Here is a 14,898-nt window from a genome sequence, read left to right on the forward strand (position 1 = left end):
GGTCTTTACTTCATCCTTTTCCCTCCAGGTTTCACCTATCTATCACTTTGTGTTTCTCTCTCCCCTTCCCCCAACTTTTAAATCTAGTCCTCAGCTTTTTTCTCCAGTCCTGGTGAAGGGTTTCGGCCTGAAACGTTGACGGTACTCTTTTCCTAGATGCCACCTGGCCTGCTGAGTTTCTACAGCATTTAGTGTGTGTTGCTTGGATTTCCAGCATCTGCAGATTTTCTCTTCTTTGTGATTGGACTACAAGTAGGTTCTGAAGGAGGTAGTTGGAGAATTTGTGCAGACATTAACAGTGATCTTTCAAGAATAACTAGATTCTGGAATGGTTCTGGAGGATTGGAAAAATTGCAAATGTTGCTCCACTCTTTAAGAAGGGAGTGAAGCAAAAGACAATAAATTCTAAGTCAGTTAGTCTGATATCAATGGTTGCCAAGATGTTAGAGTCCAGTGTTTAACAGTAAGTGGAGGCACACAATAGAAAAGGTTGAAGACAGCATGTTATTTTTAAGGAGAAATCTTACCTAACAAATCTGTTGGCATTCTTTGAGCAAATAACATCAACAAAGGAGAGTCAGTAGATGTAGTTTACTTGGATTTTCAGGAGGTTTTAGACAAGGTGCTGCACATGAGGCTAATAAACAAAAAAAACACCCTATGGTATTACAGGAAAGATACTAGAATGGACAGAAGGTTGGCTGACTGGCAGAAGGCAAGGTGTGAGAATAAAGGGGGCTGGTGATTAGTGGTGTTTTTCTGGAGTCAGTGTTGGATCTACTGCTTTTCACATTGTATGTTAATAGCCTGGATGATTGAATAGATGGCTTTATGGCCAAATTTGTGGATGATACAAAGATAGGTGGAGGGGCAGGTAGTGTTGAAGAAGCAGAGAGTCTGCATAAGGACTTGGAAGGATTAGAAAAATGAGCAAACAATAGCAGAAGAAATCTAGTGCAGACAATTGTTTTACTTATTTTAATCATTTATTTTGGTAGAAGGAATGAGGGCTTAGATTATTTTCCAAAGGGCAAGTGACTTCAGAAATTGGACATGCAAAGGTTCTTGCAAGTCCTAGTAGAGGATTCTCTAGAGGTTAACTTGCAAGTTGAGTCAATTGTAAGGATGGCAAATGCAATATTAGCATACATTTCAAGAGGTCTGGAATTTAAAAGCAAGGACATAATGCTGACGCTCTATAACGTGTTTTTTAGGCCACATTTGGGGTATTGTGAGCAGTTTTGTGCTCCAAATTTAAGAAAGGATGAGCTGACTTTGGAAAGGGTCCAGATGGAGTTTGCCAGAAATATCCTAGAAATGTAAGGGTTAATGTACGAATACTGTTTGATGGTTCTGGACCTGCACTTACTGGAGTTTAGTAGAATAAGGGGAGATCTCATTGAAATCTACTGAATATTGAAAGGTCCAGATAGAGAGAATGTTTACAATAGTGGGAGAGTCTATGACAGGAAGGCACAGCCTCAGATTAGAAGAATGTTCCTTTAGAACAGGATTTCCCAACCTTTTTTATAACATAGACCCCAACCATTAACCGAGGGGTCTGTAGACCCCTGGTTGGGAACTCCTGCTTTAGAACAAAGATGAGGAGGAATTTCTTTAGCCATAGGGTGGTGAAGCTGTGAATATTTTACTGTTGTCCAGGTACTCCAAAGCCCAATGGAAAGCCAAAGAGATGGCATCTGCTGTAGACCTGTTGTGGGAGCAGGCAAATTGCAGCGGGTACAGGCCCTTGCTCAGACAGGAGTTAATATTACCCCCGACCAACCTCTCAAAGCACTTTATCACAATGGATGTGAGTGTTACCAAGTAATTGCCATAGAGGCAGCTCACCCCGCTCATGGGCATTGGTATGATTGATGCCTTTTTGAAGCTGGTGGGAAACTGACTACAGTTGATTGGCATAGGTTTTCAATGCCCTAGCAGGTATAACATTATGACCTGACACTGTGTGAGGGTTCACACTCTTGAGGGATGTTCTGATGTTGGCCTCTGAGACGTTGCTCACCCGGTCACCAGATACTATGTGGATTTGCACAGGTGTAGTTTTATTCTGATGAAAGGTCTTGGCCCAAAATGTCAACTGTTTATTCCTTGCCATAGATGCTGCTTGACCTACTGATTTTCTCCAGCACATTGTTTTACTCTGGATTTCCAGCAACTGCAGGATCCCTTGTGTTTTTGTAGTTTTATTCTCCTTTCAAAGCAGGCATGAAAAGCATAGCGCTCATTGGAGAGTGAAGCATCATAGCCATTTGTGCTATTAGGTTTCAACTTATGGGAAGTAATGGCTGGTATGCATCTGATTGTGTCTCTAACTTCATATGGAATTGCCTTTTTGCTCTCGCAATACGCTTGGGTCATACTTGGACTTCTTGTAGGGTTTTGGATCACTGGCTTTAAACAGACTGCAGATGTCCTGGTTTATCCCCAGCCTCTGGTTTGGGTATGTTTACGAAGATGCTACTCACTAGTACAGGTCTTGATGAAATTGATGATGCCTGTGGCATATTCATTCAGATTTGAAGATGAATCCATAAATATGGTTCAGTCCATTGTTTCTAACTAGTCCTATAAGCACTCTTCCACTGCCTTTGACCATGCCTTCGTGATTCTCACCACTGGAGGGTCAGCCCTCAGTCTCTACCTCTGTGCCAAGAGTTGAAGGACAGCCAACTGATCAGACTGGCCAAAGTGTGGGCAAGTGATGACACAGTAAGTATTCTTGATGGTGGTGAAACAGTGGTCCAGTATGTTAGCCCCTTTCATTCTGCAGTTGACATGTTGGTCATAGTCGGTCAGAGACTTATTCAAGCTGGCCTGCTAAACTTTTCCCACACTAATTAGGAGCTGTTGGCTAGGAGTGGATGTACACAGCAACTAGGATGATGGCAGAGAGCTCCCTTAGCAGTTAGAATGGATGACACTTGACCGCAAGAAGCAAAACTGAGACAAAGCTACCATAAATTCCACCACCTCTGCCTTTTACTGATTCTGCTGTTGTGATGGTATTGATGGGTCACTGTAAAGCCCTAAACTCAAAATAAGACTTTAAGCCCAATCCAATATAGGTACCTACAAATACTCTTACTATAGGGATTTTATATCCTATCAACCTACATTTCAAACACTAGTTACTTCCAAGTCTAGTTTCTATTAGGCTTACTGTACATTCCCAAACCAGAAGCCATGGATGAACCAGGAGGTACGTCGTCTACTGAAGGCTAGATCTGTGGCATTCAAGTCTGGCAACCCAGGCCTGTACCAGAAAACCAGGTATGACTTGCAGAGGGCTATTTCAACAGCAAAGAGACAATTTCAAATGAGGTTGGAAGCGACATTGGATGCACGGCAACTCTGGCAGGTTCTGCAGGACATTACTTCCTACAAAGTGAAACCCAATGGCATGAATGGCAGCGATGCTTCACTACCAGCTGAACTCAATGCCTTCTATGCCCGCTTTGAAAGGGAGAACACAATTACAGCTGTGAAGATCCCTGCTGCATCTGATCACCCTGTAATCTCCGTCTCAGAGGCCGATGTTAGACTGTCTTTAAAGAGAGTGAACCCTCACAAAGTGGAAGGTCTCAATGGAGTACCTGGTAAGGCTCTGAAAACCTGTGCCAACCAACTATCGGGAGTATTCAAGGACATTTTCAACCTCTCACTGCTACTGGTGGAAGTTCCCACTTGCTTCAAAAAGGCAACAATTATACCAGTGCCTAAGAAGAATAATGTGGGCTGCCTTGATCGCCCAGTAGCACTCACATTGACAATGATGAAATGCTTTGAGAGGTTGATCATAACTAGACTGAACTCCTGCCTCAGCAAGGACCTGGATCCATTGCAATTTGCCTATCACCACAATAGGTCAACGGCAGATGCAATCTCGGTGGCTCTCCATACTGCTTTAGACCACCTGGACAACACAAGCACCTACGTCAGAATGCTGTTCATTGGCTATAGCCTAGCATTTAATACCATCATTCCCACAATTCTGATTGAGCAATTGCAGAACCTGGACCCCTGTACCTCCCTCTGCAATTGGATCCTCGAATTCCTAACCAGAAGCCCACAATCTGTCCGGATTGGTGATAACATATCCTCCTTGCTGACAATCAAAACTGGTGCACCTCAGAGGTGTGTGCACAGCCCATTGCTCTGATCTCTCTATACCCATGACTATGTGGCTAGGCATAGATCAAATACTATCTGTAAATTTGCTGATGATACAACCATTGTTGGTAGAATCTCAGGTGGTGACGAGAGGACATACAGGAGTGAGATATGCCAACTAGTAGAGTGGTGCCGCAGAAACAACCTAGCACTCAACGTGAGTAAGACGAAAGAACTGATTGTGGACTTCAAGAAGGGTAAGACAAAGGAACACATACCAATCCTCATAGAGGGATCAGAAGTGGAGAGGGTGACCAGCTCCAAGTTCCTAGGTGTCAAGATCCCTGAGGATCTAACCTGGTCGCAACATATTGATATAGTTCTGCAGAAGGCAAGACAGCGGCTATACTATATTAGGAGTTTAAAGAGATTTGGCATGTCAACAAATACACTCAAAAACTTATATAGATTTACCGTGGAGAGCATTCTGACAGGCTGCATCACTGTCTGTTATGGAGGGGCCACTGCACAGGACCGAAAGAAGCTGCAGAAGGTTGTAAATCAGCTCCATCTTGGGCACTAGCCTACAAAGTATTCAGGACATCTTTAGGGAGCGATGTCTCAGAAAGGCAGCATCCATTATTAAAGACCTCCAGCACCCAGGACATGCCCTTCTCTCACTGTCACCATCCGGCAGGAGGTACAGAAAGCCTGAAGGCACACACTCAGCAATTCAGGAAAAGCTTTTTCCCCTCTGCCATCCGATTCCTAAATGGACATTGAGACTTTGGACACTACCTCACTTTATTTTAATATACAGTATTTCTGTTTTTTGCATATTTAAAATATCTATTCAATATACATAATTGATTTATTTGTTTATTATTATTTTAATTTTATGTATAATTATTTTTTTTTCTCTCTGCTAGATTATGGATTGCATTGAACAACTGCTGCTAAGTTAACAAATTTCACATCAAAGGTTGGTGGTAATAAACCCGATTCTGATTCTACAACAACAAGGGCTAGCTCTAAATACTCACTGTTTGAGTGATAGGTCCGCCATCCCTAAAGAAGTACTTAAATACAGTTTACTTTATTTTATAAATGATAAACATTTAAATTTAGACAAGTAATTTTTGACACATTTACGAGTCCAAGAGGATTTCTAACACATAAAAGATTTCCAAATTATAAAAGATTTCTGAACTACAAAGGATTGTCAAACACAGGTACAGTTCTTACACACTAAAAGGACATACCAACAATGTTCAGAAAAATGAGTTATCCATTGCAAAAACACCCACAACACAACCTGAGAAACACACTCCTGTTTCTGCCATTTTCCTTATCATTTCTAACTGCTTCCCAACATTTGCACTATTTTGCTTCTCTTTGAAATCACCTGCTTGTGGTGCTTTTCAGTTATATTGTCAGGCTAGGTGAATGCAGTAATTAATTCGGCCAAAATGTTTCTTTTGATTAAACCATGGATCAAGGAGAACCTCACTATTGTTTACGACAAGAGTCTGACAAAGGTCTGATCGGGGCATGACTGTGCAAGCACGTGGACGTCAGCCAGTTAGAACAGCGAGAAGAGTTTAAAAGAGATGGTTATTTCTTCAACCAACACACACAAAAAATGCTGGTGAACGCAACATGCCAGGCAGCATCTATAGGAGGAGGTACAGTCGACGTTCCGTGCCGAGACTCTTCGTCAGGACTAACCGAAAGAAGAGATAGTAAGAGATTTGAAAGTGGGAGGTGGAGGGGGAGATCTGAAATGATAGGAGAAGACAGGAGGGGGAGGGATGGAGGTAAGAGCTGGAAAGTTAATTGGGAAAAGGGATACAAGGCTGGAGAAGGGAGAGGATCATGGGATGGGAGGCCTAGGGAGAAAGAAAGGGGGAGGGGAGCCCAGAGGATGGAGAGCAGGCAAGGAGCTATAGTGAGAGGGATAGAGGGAGAAAAAAAGCGGGGGGGGGGAGATAAAAAATAATAAATAAATAAATAAATAAGGGATGGGATACGAAGGGGAGGAGGGGCATTAACTGAAGTTAGAGAAGTCACTGTTCATGCCATCAGGTTGGAGGCTACCCAGACGGAATATAAGGTGTTGTTCCTCCAACCTGAGTGTGGCCTCATCTTGACAGTAGAGGAGGCCATAGATAGACATATCAGAATGGGAATGGGATGTGGAATTAAAATGTGTGGCCACTGGGAGATCCTGCTTTCTCTGGTGGACAGAGCGTAGGTGTTCAGTGAAACAGTCTCCCAGTCTGCGTCGGGTCTCACCAATGTGCAGAAGGCTGCACTGGGAGCACCAGACGCAGTATATCACCCCAGCCGACTCACAGGTGAAGTGTCGCCTCACCAGGAAGGACTGTTTGGGGCCCTGAATGGTGGTGAAGGAGGAAATGTAAGGGCAGGTGTAGCACTTGTTCTGCTTACACGCGTAAGTGCTGGGAGGGAGATCGGTGGGAAGGGATGGGGGGGGAATGAATGGACAAGGGAATCACATAGGGAGCGATCCCTGCGGAAAGCAGAAAGAGAGGGGGAGGGAAAGATGTGCTTGGTGGTGGAATCCTGTTGGGGATGGCGGAAGTTACAGAGAATTATATGTCGGACCTGGAAGCTAGTGGGGTTGGTAGGTGAGGACAAGGGGAACCCTATTCCTAATGGGCTGAGTGCAGATGTACGTGAAATGGGAGAGATGCGTTTGAGAGCAGAGTTGATGGTGGAGGAAGAGAAACCCCTTCCTTTAAAAAAGGAAGACATCTCCTTTGTCCTGGAATGAAAAGCCTCATCCTGAGAGCAGATGCGGCGGAGACGGAGGAATTGCAAGAAGGGGATGGTATTTTTCTTAAGCAACTTGATCAGGGCACGACTGTGCAAACGCGTGGACATCAGCCAGGTAGAACAGAGAAAAGAGCTTAAAAGGAGACAGCTTTATGGAGCGGGTGTCATAGTAGAAAGTGACAGAGTAGGAAGGCTTTGGCTCAATGGGGCTTCGGCGATAATGGGTCGAGGCGAGAGAGGTTGCCTGTGTAGAATACAGACAGGAAGTATGTGTGTGAGGCCGGTGTTCTGTGCTCAGTGTCAGATGTCGGAAGTCTATGAGCCTCCCGGAAGGCCACATCTGCGCCAGGTGCATCAAGGTCCTTTGGGACTGGGTTAAGGAACTGGAGCTGCAGCTCAATGACCTTCATCTGATCAGGGAGAGAGAGGAGCTATAGGCAGGTGGTCACACCGGGGCCTGGGGAGACAGATAAGTGGGTAACAGTCAGGAGAGGGAAGGGCAGGAGTCAGAGGCTAGAGAGCACCCCAGTGGCTGTTCCCCTTGACAATGAGCACTCCTGCTTGAGCACTATTGGGGGGAACGGCCTACCTGGGGGAAGCAACAGTGGCCGCACCTCTGCAATAGAGTCTGCCCCCGTGGCTCAGAAGGGTATGGAAAGGAAGTGGATGGCAGCAGTGCTAGGGGACTCTATAGTTAGGGGGTCAGACAGGCAATGTGGATGCAGAAAAGAAATACAGATGGTAGTTTGCCTCCCAGCTGCCAGGGTCCGGGATGTTTCTAATCACGTCCACGATATCCTGAATTGGGAAGGAGAACAGCTAGAGGTCATGGTACATATTGGTACCAATGACATAGGTAGGAAAAGGGAGGAGGTCCTGAAAACAGAGTACAGGGAGTTAGGAAGGAAGCTGAGAAGCAGGATCACAAAGGTAGTAACCTCGGGATTAATACCTGTGCCACATGACAGTGAGTGTAGTAATAGAATGAGGTGGAGGATAAATGGCTGAGGGATTGGATCAGGGGGTAGGGATTCAGATTTCTGGAACATTGGGAACTCTTTTGTGGCAGGTGTGACCTGTGCAGAAAGGATTGGTTGCACTTGAATCCCAGGGGTATCAATATCCTGGCGGGGAAGTTTGCAAAGGCTATTGGGGAGAGTTTAAGCTAGAATTGCTGGGAGGTGGAAATTGAACTGAAGAGACGGAGGAAGAGGCAGTTGAAGGAGTATTATGAATAAAGCAGATGAGCTTAGAGCATGGACCAGTACTTGGAGCTATGATGTTGTGGCCATTATAGAGACATGTATGGCTTAGGGGCAGGAATGGTTACTTCAAGTGCCAGGCTTCAGATGTTTCAGAAAGAACAGGGAGGGAGGCAAAAGAGGTGGGGGTGTGGCACTGTTGATCAGAGATAGTGTCACAGCTGCAGAAAAGGAGGAAGTCATGGCGAGATTGTCTACAAAGTCTCTGTGGGTCGAAGTTAAGAACAGGATGGGGTCAGGTGTTTTTTATAGACCACCCAATAGTAACAGGGACATAAAGGAATAGATAAGGAGACAGATTCTGGAAAGGTATAATAATAACAGGGTTGTTGTGGTGGGAGATTTTAATTTCCCAAATATAGATTGGCATCTCAGTAGAGCAAGGGGTTTAGATGGGCTGGAGTTTGTTAGGTATGTTCAGTAAGGTTTCTTGACACAGTATGTAGATAAGCCTACAAGAGGAGAGGCTGTACTTGATCTGATATTGGGAAATGAACCTGGTCAGGTGTCAGATCTCTCAGTGGGAGAGCATTTTGGAGATGGTGATCATATTTCTATCTCCTTTACCATAGCTTTGGAGAGGGATAGGAACAGACAAATTAGGAAAATGTTTAATTGGAGTAAGGTGAAATATGAAGCTATTAGGCAGGAACTTGGAAGCATAACTTGGAAACGAAAATGTACGGAAGAAATGTGGCAAATGTTAAGGGGATATTTGCATGGAGTTCTGCATAGGTACGTTCCAATGAGACAGGGAAAGGACGGTAGGGTACAGGAACCATGGCGTACGAAGGCTATGTAAATCTAGTCAAGATGAAAAGAAGAGCTTACGAAAGGCTCAAAAATAGGTAATGATAGAGATCTAGAAGACTGTAAAGCTAGCAGGAAGGAGCTTAAGAATGAAATTAGGAGAGCCAGAAGGGTCCATGAGAAGGCCTTGACGGACTGGATTAAGGAAAATCCCAAGGCATTTCAACGAGTATGTTAGGAGCAAGAGGATAAGACGTGAGGGAATAGGACCAATCAACTGTGACAGTGGAAAAGTGTGTATGGAACCGGGGGAGATAGCAGAGATACTTATTGAATATTTTGCTTCAGTATTCACTTCGGAAAAGGATCTTATCGATTGTAGGGGTGACTTACAATTGACTGAAAAGCTTGAGCATGTAGATATTAAGGAAGAGCATGTGCTGGAGCTTTTGGAAAGCATCAAGTTGGATAAGTCACTGGGACTGGACGAGATTTATCCCAGGTTACTCTGGGAGGTGAAGGAGGAGCTTGCTGAGCCTCTGGTGATTATCTTTGCATCGTCAATGGGGATGGAAGAGGTTCCAGAGGATTGGAGTTTTGTGGATGTTTTTCCCTTATTCAAGAAAGGGAGCAGAGATAGTCCAGAAAATTATAGACCAGTGAGTCTTACTTCAGTGGTTGGTAAGTTGATAGAGAAGTTCCTGAGAGACAGGATTTATGAACGTTTGGAGAGGCATAATATGATTAGGAATAGTCAACATGGCTTTGTGAAAGGCAGGTCGTGTCTTATGAGCCTAATTAAATTTTTTGAGGATGTGACTAAACACGTTGATGAAGGTAGAATAGTAGATATAATGTATATGGATTTCAGCAAGGCATTTGATAAATTACCCCATGCAAGGCTTATTGAGAAAGTAAGGAGGCATGGGATCCAAGGGGATCTTGCTTTGTGGATCCAGAACTGGATTACCCACAGAAGGCAGAGTGGTTGTAGACAGGTCATATTCTGCATGGAGGTCAGTGACCAGAGGTTTGTCTAAGGGATCTGTTTTGGGACTCCTACTGGTCGTGATTTTTATAAATAACCTGGATGAGGAAGTGGAGGGATGAACTAGTAAATATGCTGATGACACAAAGGTTGGGGTGTTGTGGATAGTGTGGAGGGCTGTCAGAGGTTACAGCAGGACATTGATATGTTGCAAAACTAGGCTGAGAAGTGGCAGATGGAGTTCAACCCAGATAAGCGTGAGGTGGTTCATTTTGGTAGGTCAAATACAATGGCAGAATGTAGTATTAATGGTAAGACTCTTGGCAGTGTGGAGGATCACAGGGATCTTGAGGTCCAAGTCCATAGGACACTGAAAGCTGCTGCGCAGGTTGACTCTGTGGTTAAGAAGGCATATGGTGCATTGGCCTTCATCAATGATGGGTTTGAGTTTAGAAGCCGAGGGTTAATGTTGCAGCTATATAGGACCCTGGTGAGATCCCACTTGGAGTACTGTGCTCAGTTCTTGTCACCTCACTACAGGAAGGATGTGGAAACCATAGAAAGGGTGGAGAGGAGATTTACAAGGATGTTGCCTGGATTGGGGAGCTTGCCTTATGAGAATAATTTGAGTGACCTCGGCCTCTTCTCCTTGGAGTGATGGAGGATGAGAGGTGACCTGATAGAGGTGTATAAGATGATGAGAGGCATTGATCGTGTGGATAGTCAGAGGTTTTTTTTCCCAGGGCCGAAATGGCTAATACGAGAGGGCATAGTTTTAAGGTGCTCAGAAGCAGGTACAGAGGAGATGCCGGTTAAGTTTTTTACGCAGAGAGCGGTGAGTGTGTGGAATGGGCTGCCAACGATGGTGGTAGGGGCAAATACGATAGGATCTTTTAAGAGACTCCTGGACAGTATATGGAGCTTTGAAAAATAGACGGCTATGGGTAACTCCAGTAATTTCTAAAGTAAGGACTTGTTCGGCACAGCTTTGTGGGCCAAAGGGCCTGTATTGTGCTGTAGGTTTTCTATGTTCAGTGTTCTAAAGGAATATTGGTTAGAAGTTTAACTTAGTCAAAAACAATTCCTTGACTCTGGAAAGGTCATGCTGGTGTGCTAGAAAACTGAGATTAGCTTTAAGTCTTTTGGGCTCTGGGAAGTAAGTATTTATCATACTGTCCAGTCCTATTCGTATGCTTGACTATGATTTCCAAATCTTAAAATCACATGTGACAGCATGGAATCTGTGAGACCAGCAGGTGAGGTAAAAGGGCTGTCTGTCACTTCTTGCCTTATTTCCTGGATTGAATATGTCCCTTGAAAAACTGTTTGTATAACCTGATCCTAAATTGTTAGCAAATGAATTTCCCTTGCCCAAAGCAAAAATGTTTGGTAAACTGGTAAATTGTTTTTTTTTTATCATCACATATACCAAGGTACAGTGAAGAAACCTATCTTGCATGCTATTCATACAAATCAATTCATTACATTGCCTGGTAAAAGGTAAAACAATAGTAATTCAAAATAAATCATTTAGTTACAGAGATGGACTGAGGTAAAGAGTCCATCTTATTGAACTAGCGGACCTTTCAGTTGTCTCATAACAGCTGTGCTTGAACGGTGGTATGTGCTGTCAGGCTTTTGTTGGAGGAGAGATTAGAATGTCCAGGGTTGGTGGGATATTGGATTATGTTGGCAGATTTACTGTGGCGGTGAGAAGTGTAGACAGTGTTGATGGATGGGAGCCTGGTTTGCTTGATGTGCTGAGTTATGTCCATAACGCTCTGCAGTTTCTGTCACAGACAGAATAGTGGGCGTGCGATGCCCTGATGCACCCAGATAGGATGCTTTCAATTGTGTATCAGTGAAAATTGGTGAGGGCCAAATAGGACATGCCAAATTTCTTTAGCCTCTTGAGGAAGTAGTGGATGTAGTAAGCATTCTTGGCCAAGGTGTTAGGTGGTTGGACTAGGATCAAGATGGTGCTAAATGGAGGCTCCTTTGCTTGCATCTTTGGAAACAGCTCTATTTCTATCTTTGATATCTCTTTTTTTCCTTTTCAAGGTTCTTTTAAAGACCCTGACCTGGAGTTACACACTGACTTCGGTTCCATGTGGGAATGGGACCCACTCTCAGGGCCTCATGACCATCCGGCTTTTGATATCCCAAGGACGCGGCCTGGAAGACAAGTGCGCCTTCAAGGTTAAGGAATTTCATGGCTCTGGGGACGGGATGATTCTAGGCCAGTGCCCCGACTGAAGCATTGTAGGAGAACATGGAACATTGGGAGCAGCAGGTTAGCTGCCGGGGGTCGTGTGTCCAAAGAGATGTGCCTTTTTGGTGCTGACTCTCTTGGTGCAGAGCTTGGAAACAGCAACACAACAGATTTTTAACATTGTAAATCAGCGAGTTGTTTGTTATGTCTCCCCTCTCGCTGTGAAACAGAGTCACCTCTTTTCCCTTATTGGGGAGAGAGAGCACCTGTGGTATGTCGAATTACCGGGTGAACAAGTAGTTTTTTGGGGTACTGCAAGTCTGTGTCTTTATTGATGCTTTGCTGCACGCTTGTGTGCTTGGTGGGGGCGCTGATGCCTTACTGCTGCTTGTGCGTGGGAGGGGGGAGCTGGGGGCGATTTAGGGGTTCTAACGTTTTAACTGTTATTCATTCTTTGGGGCACTGCTCTGTTTTTGTGGATGTTTGCGAAGAAAAAGAATTTCAGGATATATATTGTATACATTTCTCTGACATTAAATTTACCTGTTGAAATCTATTGAAACACTAATCACTGTCTATATTATTTCCTTCTCAGAACTGAATAGAGCCAAATCCAAGCAACAGGTGTTCATTAGACGAAAGAATATTTCAGGGAGGTATCAAGAATGAAAAATTAAGTGGAAATTTGACACCATAAACAAGAAGAAATTATCTCTAGAGATCAGGAACTAAGGGGCACTAATTTAAAGTAGTTAATTTAATTAAAGCAACCAAAGGTGCATTAAGGACATTTTTCCACTGTAAACTTTTATCATCCAGATTGTTCTTGCGTAATCAGATATGGTAATAATTTACAAAATGTGTAATGCCATAGAAAAGCCATCGCAAGGCTGGTGTCAATGAAGATCTCAGAGGAAAATTCCTCTCTTTGGAGTCATGCCATGAAACACAAATGAAAATGATTTTGGTTGTTAGTGGATGGGGGTTTAATCATTTCAGACCAGGATTAATCTCCATCCATTCATCAATACGTTTCTAGGCCCAAGTATTTTCATTTAAGTGAGACTAATTGTAGAACCCAATCAAAGACCTGGCACAAGACTGATGGGCTGATTGGCTTCTTTGTTGTATCATTTATGTAAATGTTTAAATATTTGGATAACTAAAACTAAATGCTGAGTAACTGTGGAAATATTACAGAAATGGATTAACAACAGCATAAATGCATTTTTCATCATCTTGAAAGCTGCATCATAAATTCACTACCAAAATGACAGAGTTAACATTATATCTTCATAATACTACCAAGTGCATGCAAAATTCACATTTTCATTATCTATTGCTCCTCCCTGATTTTTATTTTCCAATTTTCTATTTTTTGGTTCAGCAAACTTTTTTTTCTTTTTTGCAGTATTTGGCCAAATCAGTTAATTTTGGTCAATGAGATCTCGTAATTGTCAGTCTCTGTCATTTTATAAATGTAACTAATTTGAAATACTAATTCATGCACATCCAGGATGCTTACAGCTGGGTCACTATCCCAGGCTTTCCATCAAGGCTAATCGTTTTTGTTTTCATTTCCTACCTTATTTATAGTATGTTGCAAATCATTTCAAAAATGTCGTGGAAGAGTTCTTGCTGCAGGGGCTCTTTCGTGGACCATCACTTTTGGAAATCAATCTGCTGGATTCAACATAGGCCCTAATTTGTAGCATTGCCCAAACAAATTTGTGTGTGACATCTTCCTGTTCCTCATATTTTTTTGCATTTGATATGCCATGCTGTGAAATTCAAGCAGTGACTTTCTGTTTACCACAGAAATAAGATCTTTATTTTATTTACTGATGAATTTAGCTTTTTCCAAATTACTTTTCAGGCAAAGTTTTCATTTTTTTTCAACTGATCATAGACATTTTTGGTTTTTCCAATTTTTATCATTTCTATTCCATCACTGATTATGGGATTGGTTAATGCCTTTATGAAAGCTATGTCAGCATGCTAGAAGGAGAATGTTGCATTTATTGCTGGTATTAAGTTTTAAATGAATAATAGACTACAATCCTGGAAACAAACACTAGGCCACTGTCTCCTGGAACATTACAGATTTCATCACTTTAGAAGATCTCCCTTCAACAGCTTCACCTAATACAGCCCCAAAACAGTTCCACAATCAGGAAGGCACAGGTTCACCCATTGTTTTTGTCTGCTTTCACCTCACCAAACTTAACTCTTTGGTGACTAAGACACTCATCCATTTGGTAGAACTAGTTCCTATCCTTCCGAATTTCCTTCTACTTCTTTCAGATCAAAGATCTAGGCCTCACCAGCAACTTATACAACTATAGCATCCCAACTCCTATACTCAGGGCTCGAATCTATGAAGGCCAATGTGTCTCCGAAGCCACTTTCAAGGAATCATGAATCTGTATTCCAAGATCCCTTTGTTCTCAGTGTCAGTTCTACAATAGTTTGTCTTGCCAAAGTGCAACATCTCTCACTTGTCGGCATTAAATTCCATTTTCCATTTTTTAGCCCTTTTTTCCAGCTGATCCAGATCCTGCTGCAAGCTTGGATGTCCTTTCTCGCTGTCCACTACACTCATTGCGTCACCACAAGTGTGATCCAGTTTACCACATTATCATCTAATTCATTAATACAGATAATAAACAACAACTGACCAAGCACTGATCCCTCTGGCACACTGCTAGTCACAGGTTTCCATTTCAGAGAGGCTATCATTGTGTTGCCCTTAA

The 14,898-nt window shown here is 43.1% G+C and overlaps 1 long non-coding RNA gene across 1 annotated transcript in view; it reads left to right on the top strand.

Annotated features, from left to right (window-relative positions):
* LOC140200274 (uncharacterized) overlaps nucleotides 1-12,732 on the top strand; it is a 66,407-nt gene extending 53,675 nt beyond the window's left edge. The window contains exons 2-3 of the long non-coding RNA XR_011886585.1: nucleotides 5,064-5,116; nucleotides 11,995-12,732. This is a non-coding gene — a long non-coding RNA (uncharacterized lncRNA). The remainder of the gene's footprint in view (nucleotides 1-5,063; nucleotides 5,117-11,994) is intronic.
* The last annotated feature ends 2,166 nt before the right edge of the window (nucleotides 12,733-14,898 follow it).

This window comes from Mobula birostris, chromosome 7 (genome assembly GCF_030028105.1).
Source record: "Mobula birostris isolate sMobBir1 chromosome 7, sMobBir1.hap1, whole genome shotgun sequence".
NCBI classification, from domain to species: Eukaryota; Metazoa; Chordata; class Chondrichthyes; order Myliobatiformes; family Myliobatidae; genus Mobula; species Mobula birostris.